Source organism: Triticum aestivum, chromosome 4D (genome assembly GCF_018294505.1).
Source record: "Triticum aestivum cultivar Chinese Spring chromosome 4D, IWGSC CS RefSeq v2.1, whole genome shotgun sequence".
Lineage (NCBI taxonomy): Eukaryota > Viridiplantae > Streptophyta > Magnoliopsida > Poales > Poaceae > Triticum > Triticum aestivum.
This window is the reverse complement of record NC_057805.1, coordinates 514,910,685-514,921,068: the sequence shown is the minus strand read 5'-3', so window position 1 is coordinate 514,921,068 and position 10,384 is coordinate 514,910,685. Positions and strand designations below refer to the sequence as shown.

The window sequence follows — 10,384 nt, the reverse complement described above, 5'->3', positions numbered from 1 at the left end:
TATACGATTTGCATATTTTCTACTGTTTCTAGCGAATACAGACTAAGTCTCTGATTATCTGCAGGGTGTTACTGCCGCACCTTGGCGGAGTACAAAATCCAAAAGGGCTCTACTCTCTACATGCACGTCCTGGGAAAGTACATTCACGTGGATGTCTCTGGCAACATGGTCCGCATCAGGTTGGAGAGCTCGGACACGGTCGCGGACGTGAAGGCGAAGATTGAGGCCAGGGAGGGCTGTACGAAGTGGAAAACGTCTTGCCTCGTATCGAGGTGACGCTGCGTATATTATAGGCAGGGATGCGAGTCCTGATAACGCATACAGTTAAGATTACAACTTAGGGATCAAGCTAGGAGAAGATAGGGTTATGGTTACAGAAGATAAGCATCTCCTAGCCTCTAACCGAAGACTCCTGCTAAGATACGCTACAAGTCCGCCCGAGTACATTGGATACGTTCGGTAGACTTGATATCTGAAGTTTCTGAAGTTTAACAAGGGCGTCCCAGCAGCCAGGCAGGAGCTCTGGTTTTGTGCATTTAACTCTCTTAGGACTCAGTTTGCATAGTAAACCATCAATTTTAGGCAATGTTTTCCGCAACAATCGTTCCGGGAGTCATCTAGTTTCTTAGGCAAACTAGACCTCACGCGTCACACGATGGCATTATTAAGTATTTTGAGCTCTCGCTCCTGCACCAAACGAAACAGACGATTTCATGACCGAGTGGCACATACCACACACGTACAAGCTGGACGAACTTACACATGGGCGATTCAGGTCACACTGGATAGAACGCTGCATGCATCGATCCTACAGCCATGGCATCCATCTCACTGACCACCAGGAGGACAGATCTGCAGAAGAACGGTGGTGCGCGGATGGCATAACTCTTCAACCAGGGGATGCCCAACTCAGAGTAAATCCGCTCACCAATGGTCTTTCGGTGTGTAAACAGATGTTCAATGACGCTCTTCCCAGTTACTGTTTTTACCGAGATGTATATATGACCTACCTGACAAGCACGGAGGCGCAGCACAAGAGTAAGGGTCGAATCATTTTGCACGTTGTAGTCATCCAAGGTGCGGCCATCCTCCAGCTGATTCCCTTCAAAAATGAGACGTTGTTGGCTCGTACAAACGCTGAGTTCATCAGAAACCTTTTCCTTCACACTAAAAATGGTATAATCTCCATAAACCCGAAAAGTGACGATCAACCCAGTCAAGTGCTCGACAAAAATACGCATCCCGCGTCTTCTTCGGAGGCACGACTCAACATGAAGGGTAGATTCATTTTGCACGTTATAGTCAACCAAGGTGCGGCCATCCTCCAGCTCATGCCCAGCAAAGATTGATGGTTTTCAAGGCTGTGATCTACTCTCTCTTTCTCTGTATTCTCTTGCTGAAACTCAACACACGCACATGAGGTAGGAGATGAGCAACGCAGTCACACGGAGAGAGTTTTGCGTCTTTTCTGTTTTCCTTTCTTATTCTCTTGAGCAGCACGTACAACAAAACATGGCCGATTACAACGCAAAGCCTCCGCACGATCCTTTTTACTCGCGCCATCCCACGGAGAATCGTTCGGGAGCTGACCAAGCTAGCTGCGACTCAATCTATACCAGTACATGCACACACACGTGACATGCCCAGTTATTTTCTACATGCAAACTAATTAAATAGAAAGCCAATGCGTGCACATGCACGTACTGACGAGCCTATACTGAACTAATGCAATGAGCTTCAGACTAATGCAATATCTGACAAACCTTATAACAAGATTAGCACCAACAAAGATGAGACGTTGTGTGAGGTGGACACGGTCCGGGCCGGTCCGGTCCCTAACCGAGCCGCGCTTTGGTCAACCGGTCCGGACCGGACCGGACCGAAGTGCCCAGCGGGCCTGTTTTCCTGAACCGGACCGACGTGGAGAAAGCTCGGTCAGGACCGAGGGACCGAGCGATGGCGGGGGAGCGTGAGCTGTGTGTGCGCCCCGCGCCTGTGTGCGTGCCCTGCATGTGTCTAGCGTGCGTGCGTGCGTCCGTGCCGTGCCCTGTCCCTGAAGAGCAACTCCTCCGGCTTCTTGCTCTAGACAAAGAGGCAGTTCATCTATGGTACTACTATGGTAGCGTCTCTACGCACATCAAGCTCGTCCCGGGGAGCTCCGACCGTCACCATCAGCACACACTAGGTGCGTACATCGTCGCTCCCAATTTCAGATTACTGGTGAACTTGTACTGCAATAATGGTGACTGTATGTGCAACAATTGATTGCAAATTCAGACATGAGTTGTGGTGGGGGACGACCATGACGAGATCGACGTGTTTGTCAGCACCCGAGGTGCCCTTGGAACGAACACACGCGAACGAGAGATTGCTCAAGGAAGAAGGAAGACACCGGTGTTTTGCTCTGCACACACTCCACAGATTTTCTGTTCTACAGTATTTCTCTGCTTTTTATTCAGACTTACAGAACGAGAAACATGGCTTCGTGGCCCCTGACTTTCGCCGTCGTGATTCACAGCACTCGTGCCATCCCAGGAGCAGACCGACGAGGCACGAGACTCGCTAAGGCAGTTGAGTAAATTGCACAGAAGTACCACAATTAGGATATTGGAAGCAGATTGGTACCAAGATTGGTAATTTTTACGTGTCAGTACCAAGATTGGGGCTAGCCGTTGCAAAAAAGACTAAAAGCTCGTTTTGTACGTATTGACACTAAAGCTGACCGATTGGGCCCGCCCGTCTGGCGCCACGCTGGCCAGTGCGCGCGTCGCCTGCGCTGGCTGCGCGCTGACTCAGACGAGGCCGGCTCGCACCGTTTATGTGCGACCGAGCCAGACCCCGACCCCGACCCCGCTCGCCTTCTTCTCTTTCTTCCTGCTCTCTGCCTCGCCGTCGCCTGCGCCCGCCACCGCCGGCCGCCACAGCACGCCGCCGCAGCCATGGTTCTGGAGGACGAGAGCAGGGACGACAACTCAAGCCTCCCGTACATGCACTCCGAAACCTCCACCGATGGGCTGAACCAGGTAAGTTACTCCATTGGAGCTAGGGTTAGGGTTAGGTTTAGGAAATTTGGGGATTTTTGTGTGTAGGTGGTCTTTGTTGTTAGGATTTCGTTTGATTTGATTTGTCCTCGTCCTCTGCACATGATGGTAACTTGGATTTTGCTTGGGCAGGTGCCTTTCTCTCTTGAGGACCCGGATTACAAAGGTCTTGAGCTGGATCTGATAGTGTTGTGCGAGAAGCATGGGAAGCCATCAGAGAGGCTTGTTGCGTTTGAAGGAATAATGACTGGGAGAAGGTTCTTAGCATGTGCAGAGCCGGTAATTTTCTTGCCTTGGTGATTAAGCACTGGATGTGTTCATTGAAAGTGGCAGAGTCTTGTTTGCCACCTGTGATTCAGTTATGTGCATGCTAAATTTGTTAGGAATGATCATTATTAAGTTCAGTGGAATGCATTTCTGCTAAAATATATGCTCCTGTTGTGTGCACATGCTATTTATTTACACTTCTTTCCAAATGCAGTGTTGCTCAATATTAAGTTCAGTGGAGCCAGTTAGTAACTATTGCTTACTGCTGACAGTAGGTAGTCTCATTAGCTAGTTTGTTGCTGCAGGCTAGTGTAGTGTATTTAGGTGGGCAAAGTAGTTCACATTGTGTTGCTTATTACTGTTAGGATTCCATTATATTAATGGTTAATTCTTAGCAACTGCTGTTGCTTAGCACATGGCTGCTTAGCAACTTCTAAGTTGAATGGAGTGTTACTCTGGTGCCTGGTAAATATATGAGTTGATCATCCATTGTAGGATTACATTAATTTATTTTACAATGTGGTCCTGTTGCTTAGCAAATGGCTGTGCAAATCCAGCTAATGTCAGTGCCAACATTAGGTACTGCCATGAACTAACTGTTGCTTAGTACTCTTAGTAGTTGTATTGTACTAAATTTTGCCCTTCTAATTTTTCCAGGAAGGTCAGAATTGTGGGTTTGTTCAGTGGGTTGATGAGCAGTGGCCCCCAACAATGGAGAATGCATTGCTGAAGCTTTGGTCAATGGTTGAAGAGAGCAAGTCTGCTAGGGTGAATGATAATCTTCAAAGTGCTCTAACTATTCATCAGTTGACAGAAGAAAAGAACAAGCTGGATGCAGACTATGACAAGTTAGTGAAAGATGTGCATCAACTTGTGGACTTTCAGCAGGATAGGGTTGTGGATTTCAGTTATCTATAGTCTGCTGTCACATATCAGCACCAATGCAGAGCTGAATTGGTGGCTGGTATGAATGCAGAAATGGCAAAGAAAGATGCAGCTGCACAGAAGCTTCAACAAAAGTATGAACTCCTGTGCAACCTGACAAGTGCTCAAGCAACTGTCATCCAAAACTTGAAGTTGAAGAATATGAAAGAGAAGGAATTGTTGAGTGAGGCTAGGATGAATTTGGAGTTGAAGAATGCAGAGTTCACAAAGTTTGAGGAGAAGCTCACCCAAGAGAAGCTAGAGTTGAAGCTCCAGGTTGCTGATCTGCTGAAGCTCAAGGAAAACCATAATGAAGAGAAGCAGATGAAAGAGTTTAAGATTACTGAGCTCATCAAGGCAGAGGAGAAGCTGAAGGAGAAGATCAAGGGGATCCAGGCCATCTTGCAGAACTGAACAAGATGACTTGAGATTAGTGGGCATTGCAGACCTTTTGGGAATGATGGTTGTGCAATGACCTAGTAACTTAGAATTATGGTTGTGTAATGTATGGTTCTAGTACTAATTGTGAACTCTGGTTGTTTATGTACCTAGTAGTTATGCTATTCATCCTTTTGTGAGAAAAGGATGGATTGTGCACCTATGTCCTTGCAGTCCACAATTGCCACATGTTATAGTCCCCATTCTTGATGTCGCCTTAGGCTTTGGAACTTCAAATTTCCCCTTGATCCTCTTCTCTTTCTTTCTTACTCTCTTCACTTTAAATGCAGGTGGGTCAATGTCTGGACCAGGGGTCCTTGTCCAGTCATGCTCACCAGGAACTGGATAGATCATTGGTTCATAAGCTGCCAGATAAATTTCTTTCTTGAAGAACTTGCTGACATAATCCTCTGGTTTTCTTTTGGCCTTGTTTATTGCTGAGATGGCATGGTTACATGGGATGCCACTTAGGTCCCATTTTCTGCACCCACATGTGTGCATTTGCAAGTTAACAGCATGGGTTTGCTGCCCACTTGTAACTTGCCACAAGTCCACACCAGCTTGAATTGGTTTGCAATATTTGGCCCTCTCCTTCTCAACCTCTAGCTTCTCACTATAATGGGGTGTTATGTCCCATCTAGCTTTCTTTCCACTCTCCCTATTCCTATGCCACCTCACCATCTGCTTATCCTTTATTCCATCACACATTGTCCTAATTGGTTTCTTCCTAACATCTAGGACATACTTGTTGAACACCTCAGATAAATTGTTAACTACAAGGTCAGTCTTGCAGTTTGTGTCAAATGCATGCCTTGCCCATGTTTTCTTGGGTATTTGACAAAGCCACTCCCAAGCTTGCTCACACTCAGCTCTAAGGTCATTCATTGCAATGTTAAATTTGTGTTCACTATATGCATAGGCAGCATTATCCATACACTTTTTCAGATATTCCCCCCTAAACCCAGCATTTTGGAAGTTTGCATAGATATGCCTAAGGCAGAACCTTTGGTTGCACTTAGGAAAGACAGCATTCACTGCATTTAGTAGGCCCTGGGACACACAATTAAACTAGCTAAGCTACTATCTAGCACAAAACAACCATATAGGAACAATGACATAAGATGCAAGCACATACCTTTTGTCTATCTGACATTATTGTATATGGACCAAACCTTCCCACTTCTCCTCCTAGGAAGATTTTAAGTTAGTGTAGAAACCAACACCAGTTAGGTGTGTCGTCTTGCCCAACAATACCAAATGCTAGTGGGTATATATTGTTGTTGCCATCTCTACCAGTGGCAGCAAGTAGTTGAGCACCAGTAGTTAACTTAATGAAGCACCCATCAACACCTGAATGAGCAAGCAAATTCAGTATTAAAAACATTCAAATGCATTTCAAGATGAAACAATATGTAACTAATGCACAAGGTGAACAAACTAACCAATGAATGGTCTGCACCCCTTGAGAAACCCCTCCCTTGCTCCATTGATGCAATAGAACATAGCATGGAATCTTGGACCTGGATGGGGGATTTTTTCAGTGGGTGTTGGAGTTACAGTAGTGACTACTACTCTACTCCCAGGGTTTGTATCCATCACTGTTTGAGCATAGTCTTTCAACCTAGGGTATTGCTTCTTGTGGTCTCCTAGCACAACATCAATAGCTAGGTTCTTTGCCCTATATGCCATTGATTTGGGCACATCCACACCATACTTCTCCATGCAGGCATCAATCAAAGTCTGAATGCCAGTTGTTAGATCAGATCTGAACAGTGACTCATACTTCTGTGTAAGCCACTTGGCACTTACCCTTATTGTCTCTGTACTAATAGGGCAAGTGTGCTTAATTCTCATCTTCTTAATTACAAAAGTAGTTTCACCTTTTATAACTGCTGCCACCATAAAGAAGTTGCAATGTTTTTGGTTGCATTCTACAATTATTCTTTGATCTGAGTTCCTATGATATTTGAAGTTTCTGCCTTGAGTGATGTGTAAGTTCAACAAAGCCTCTCTGAATTGATGTTGATCCTTGAAACACATCTGTAGACATAATTGCTCATGTGGTGCCTCCATTTTCTCATTGTACCATTTTCTAGGAGGCCTCTGCTTTGCCCTGCTCTTCCTTTTCTTTGGCAGCACAAATGACAATGGCTCATAACCATCATCATCAGCCTCCTTCAACAATCCTTTCTCTTCTTCATCAGATGAAGGTTCGAAATCAGGTTCCTCCGCTTGAACCACACTTGAATGTGTCCTTGTTGTAGGCCCTTTCCTAACTGGAAGCTTCTGTTTCTTCTTCTTCTTCTTCTTCTTCTTCTTCTCTTCATGTACAATTACAGTTTCTTCATCCTGTGAAACAACCTTGTCATCTTCATCCATTTCAAAAGGTTCCTCAACCTCTGTGTCACCCGAGTAATGCACCATTTCTTCCTCCTCAGATTCTTCATCATCTGTTTCTTCCTCTTCTACTTCATCATACTCTCTCTGTTTCTTTCCCTCATCCATCTCTATGTCATCAACATCACCCATGTAAAAAAGGTTTACATCACTGTCATCTTCACCTTCACAATCAGAACCACCACTGCCATCATATCCCTCTTCTTCTTCTATTTCCAAAACAGCTTTCAGTTTTCCTTTTACATTCTTGCTCTCTTGTGTGCAAACACCAGTACCATGAGCTAAACTGCAGCTGCTACTCTGACTTTCAAAGGCAACTCCTTCTTCATCAACAGCATAGATGGGTGGCTCACTGAGATCATATAACACAGGCTCTTCATACACAACAGTGGATAATTCTTGCCTCTCAAACTTGCTGCAAGGAGGTGGACATGCCCTCACTAGCAAATTTAAAACCTTACACTCCTCAACCTGCCTCTTTACTAGTTGCAACTCAGCATTACTCTCTACCATCTCCAATCCTTTCTCCCCTAAATCTGGATTCTCAATGTGAAACAGCAGATCATATTCACTAAATCCTTGGGTTTCCATCACTGCAATCATATTCAGGTATGTTACATCTGAACTGCAGAGCTTCAGCTCTAACATTTCTGAAGCATCAAAATAGAACCTAACATCCAAAATGTCATCATACAAACTGCAAAATGAAATAACAGACAAAATTGGTTAATAAACAATTTTACTTAACATATTGTCTAACATATAAACAAAGATTTGTTTCAGTTAACATATAAACAGAGCTTTGTTTAAGTTAACATATACACAAGTTAACATATAAACAGAGCTTTGTTTAAGTTAACATATAAGCAAAGCTTTTATTTACCCTAGATAGGTAACACCTAATGCTGCTCTGACAATTTGGACTAAGAAATAACAATGTAATCCACTGATGCTGCTCTCCTCTGCTCCAGTTAGGTAACACATAATGGTACTCTGCTCTAGTTAGGACTCATGTAATCCACTATACTACTCTGCTCTAGTTAGGCCTAGCAATTAGAGTGCTAAACATGCAGGCAGTAAACTCTAACCCTAATCCCCAATTTCAGTGAGCAAGAATGGAGCAAGAATGGAACAGTGGAGCACTTACAGAACACCACCGAAGCCATGAGTCCAGTGATGGGCGGTGCTAGGGTTGTCCACCCAAATTCGCGCCATCCGCAGCCTCTGCTCCATCGACAATGCCGGCTCCGCAAAATCTTCCTCCGCGCTACTGTACTCCGAGCTGGAGTAGCCGCCACTGCCATCGAAGCGGGGGAGGTCGCCGCCGCTCGCATCGCCCAGGCCATCGCCGCCTGCCGGAGTCGCTGAGGCCATCGTCGCCTAGGGCACAGCAGCCGCGGGGGAGAGGAGGGCGCGAGGGAGGTGACAGCGCCTAAGCAGTTCGATCCATGGCTACGGCGGCGTGGTGCGGCGGCGGCGGGGCGGGCGGGGAGGCAGCCGCCGGCGAGGGTGCGAGGAAAAGGAACAGGGCAGAGCGGGGTCGGGGTCTGGCTCGGTCGCACCAACGGGCCGGCCTCGTCCGAGTCAGCGCGCAGCCAGCGCAGGCGACGCGCGCACTGGCCAGCGTGGCGCCTGACGGGCGGGCCCAATCGGTCAGCTTTAGTGTCAATACGTACAAAACGAGCTTTTAGTCTTTTTTGCAACGGCTAGCCCCAATCTTGGTACTGACACGTAAAAATTACCAATCTTGGTACCAATCTGCTTCCAATGCCCCAATTGTGGTACTTCTGTGCAATTTACTCAAGGCAGTTAGACCCGCGAGCTAAACCTGATGAAAAACCAAAGTGCTAACTGAAAGAAAGCGTTCGAGCCTAACCTGACGAAAAACTGAACTAACTGAAAACGTAACAGGGGCTTGGGATTTATTCAACATTCTTCGCCGATATCGCGGGTAAGACCGAGATGCAGTTCGTGCCCTGCGTGCACGGGCAGTACCGCTCCATCGCGTCAGCAAATGGCGGCCGTGGTCGGGGAAGACAGGATACGTGCATCGTGTAGGCGGCGTTCTGGACCAATTCATCGTGCAGGTCGGAAGATGGTGATGCGGCGGTGTTCCGAGGCGCGGTGGTTCACTCGAGGGTTGCCGGTGGCCGCGACGACGAGGAACGCCGGTGACTGCGTTTTGTCGGTCCTGCTCGGGGGCTCGATCAAAATCCGGACCGGACCGAGAGTTTGTCGGGCCTAATTCCTGAGCTCGGCCTGACCGAAATTTTTACCGGTCCATAACGGGCCATGAGCCGGGCTAAAAGCCCGCTCGTCACGTCCAGGCTGACTTGGGGGTATGCCGGTTTCGTCGAAAACCTTTGCCTTCACACTGTATATGCTATCTTCTCTCTCAACCTCAATTGTCATGATTTTTCCTGTCAATGGCCTGACAAAGATACGCATCCCTTGGGGACGAGGTCAAGGGTGAGGGTAGACTCCTCCTCCATGTTGTAATGCTCTAGGGTGCACCTGCCCACCAGCAACTCGTTTTCAAATTTGAGTCTCTGATGGCATGCAGGGATGTCCTCCTTTGCCTGAATCTTAGCCTTGACATCATAGATCTTATCTGATCCTGTCACCTTGAGAGTGATAGTCTTGCCATTGAGTATATTGACAAAGATCTGCATTTGTTCAATGATCACACAAAACATTAGCATCTTAGACAAAAGGCTTTCATTAGATTAACTAAACGCAAACGACCAAAAAGCAAATCAACACTTCAACCACAATAGACTGACAAATCCCAGTTGTCGTTGCATGGGATAATACATCTCTTTCAGATCGGAACGACTTGGAATGATTACACTAGCATAATAATGAATACATATATAAAAATCAAGACTATCTTTGTGTTGTTTTTTCCAGTCCTTCATAGATGTAAAATAATTATTATTAGAGACATATTGTGACAAAGTCATTCTGTTGGAGAATCCTACAGATGAGTTATTCTTCATCTAACCAGTCCTAAGATCCGACAGGTCATATGAGATCAACTGCATATATGATGTGTCACCTTCCAAATTAATCCACAGCTTGTAAATAAGAAAAAAGCAGCTTGGTGCACATATCTCCCACATGCGCAGGGTCTGGGGAATGGCCCGACCACTTTAGGTCTTTTGTACGTAGCCTTTCATTGCATTTCTCCAAGGGGCTGTTTCCAGGACTCAGAACCCGTAACCTAATGGTTACAAGGCAACAACTTTACCGCTGCGCTAAAACTCCACTTCAAACCACAGATTGTAAATACAAAAAATAAAATGAAATATTACCTA

At 46.1% G+C, this 10,384-nt stretch overlaps 1 pseudogene; it reads right to left on the bottom strand.

Moving 5' to 3' along the window:
• Positions 1-776: 776 nt before the first annotated feature.
• On the bottom strand, positions 777-9,739 carry LOC123097228 (polyubiquitin-like; annotated as a pseudogene).
• Positions 9,740-10,384: the final 645 nt, after the last annotated feature.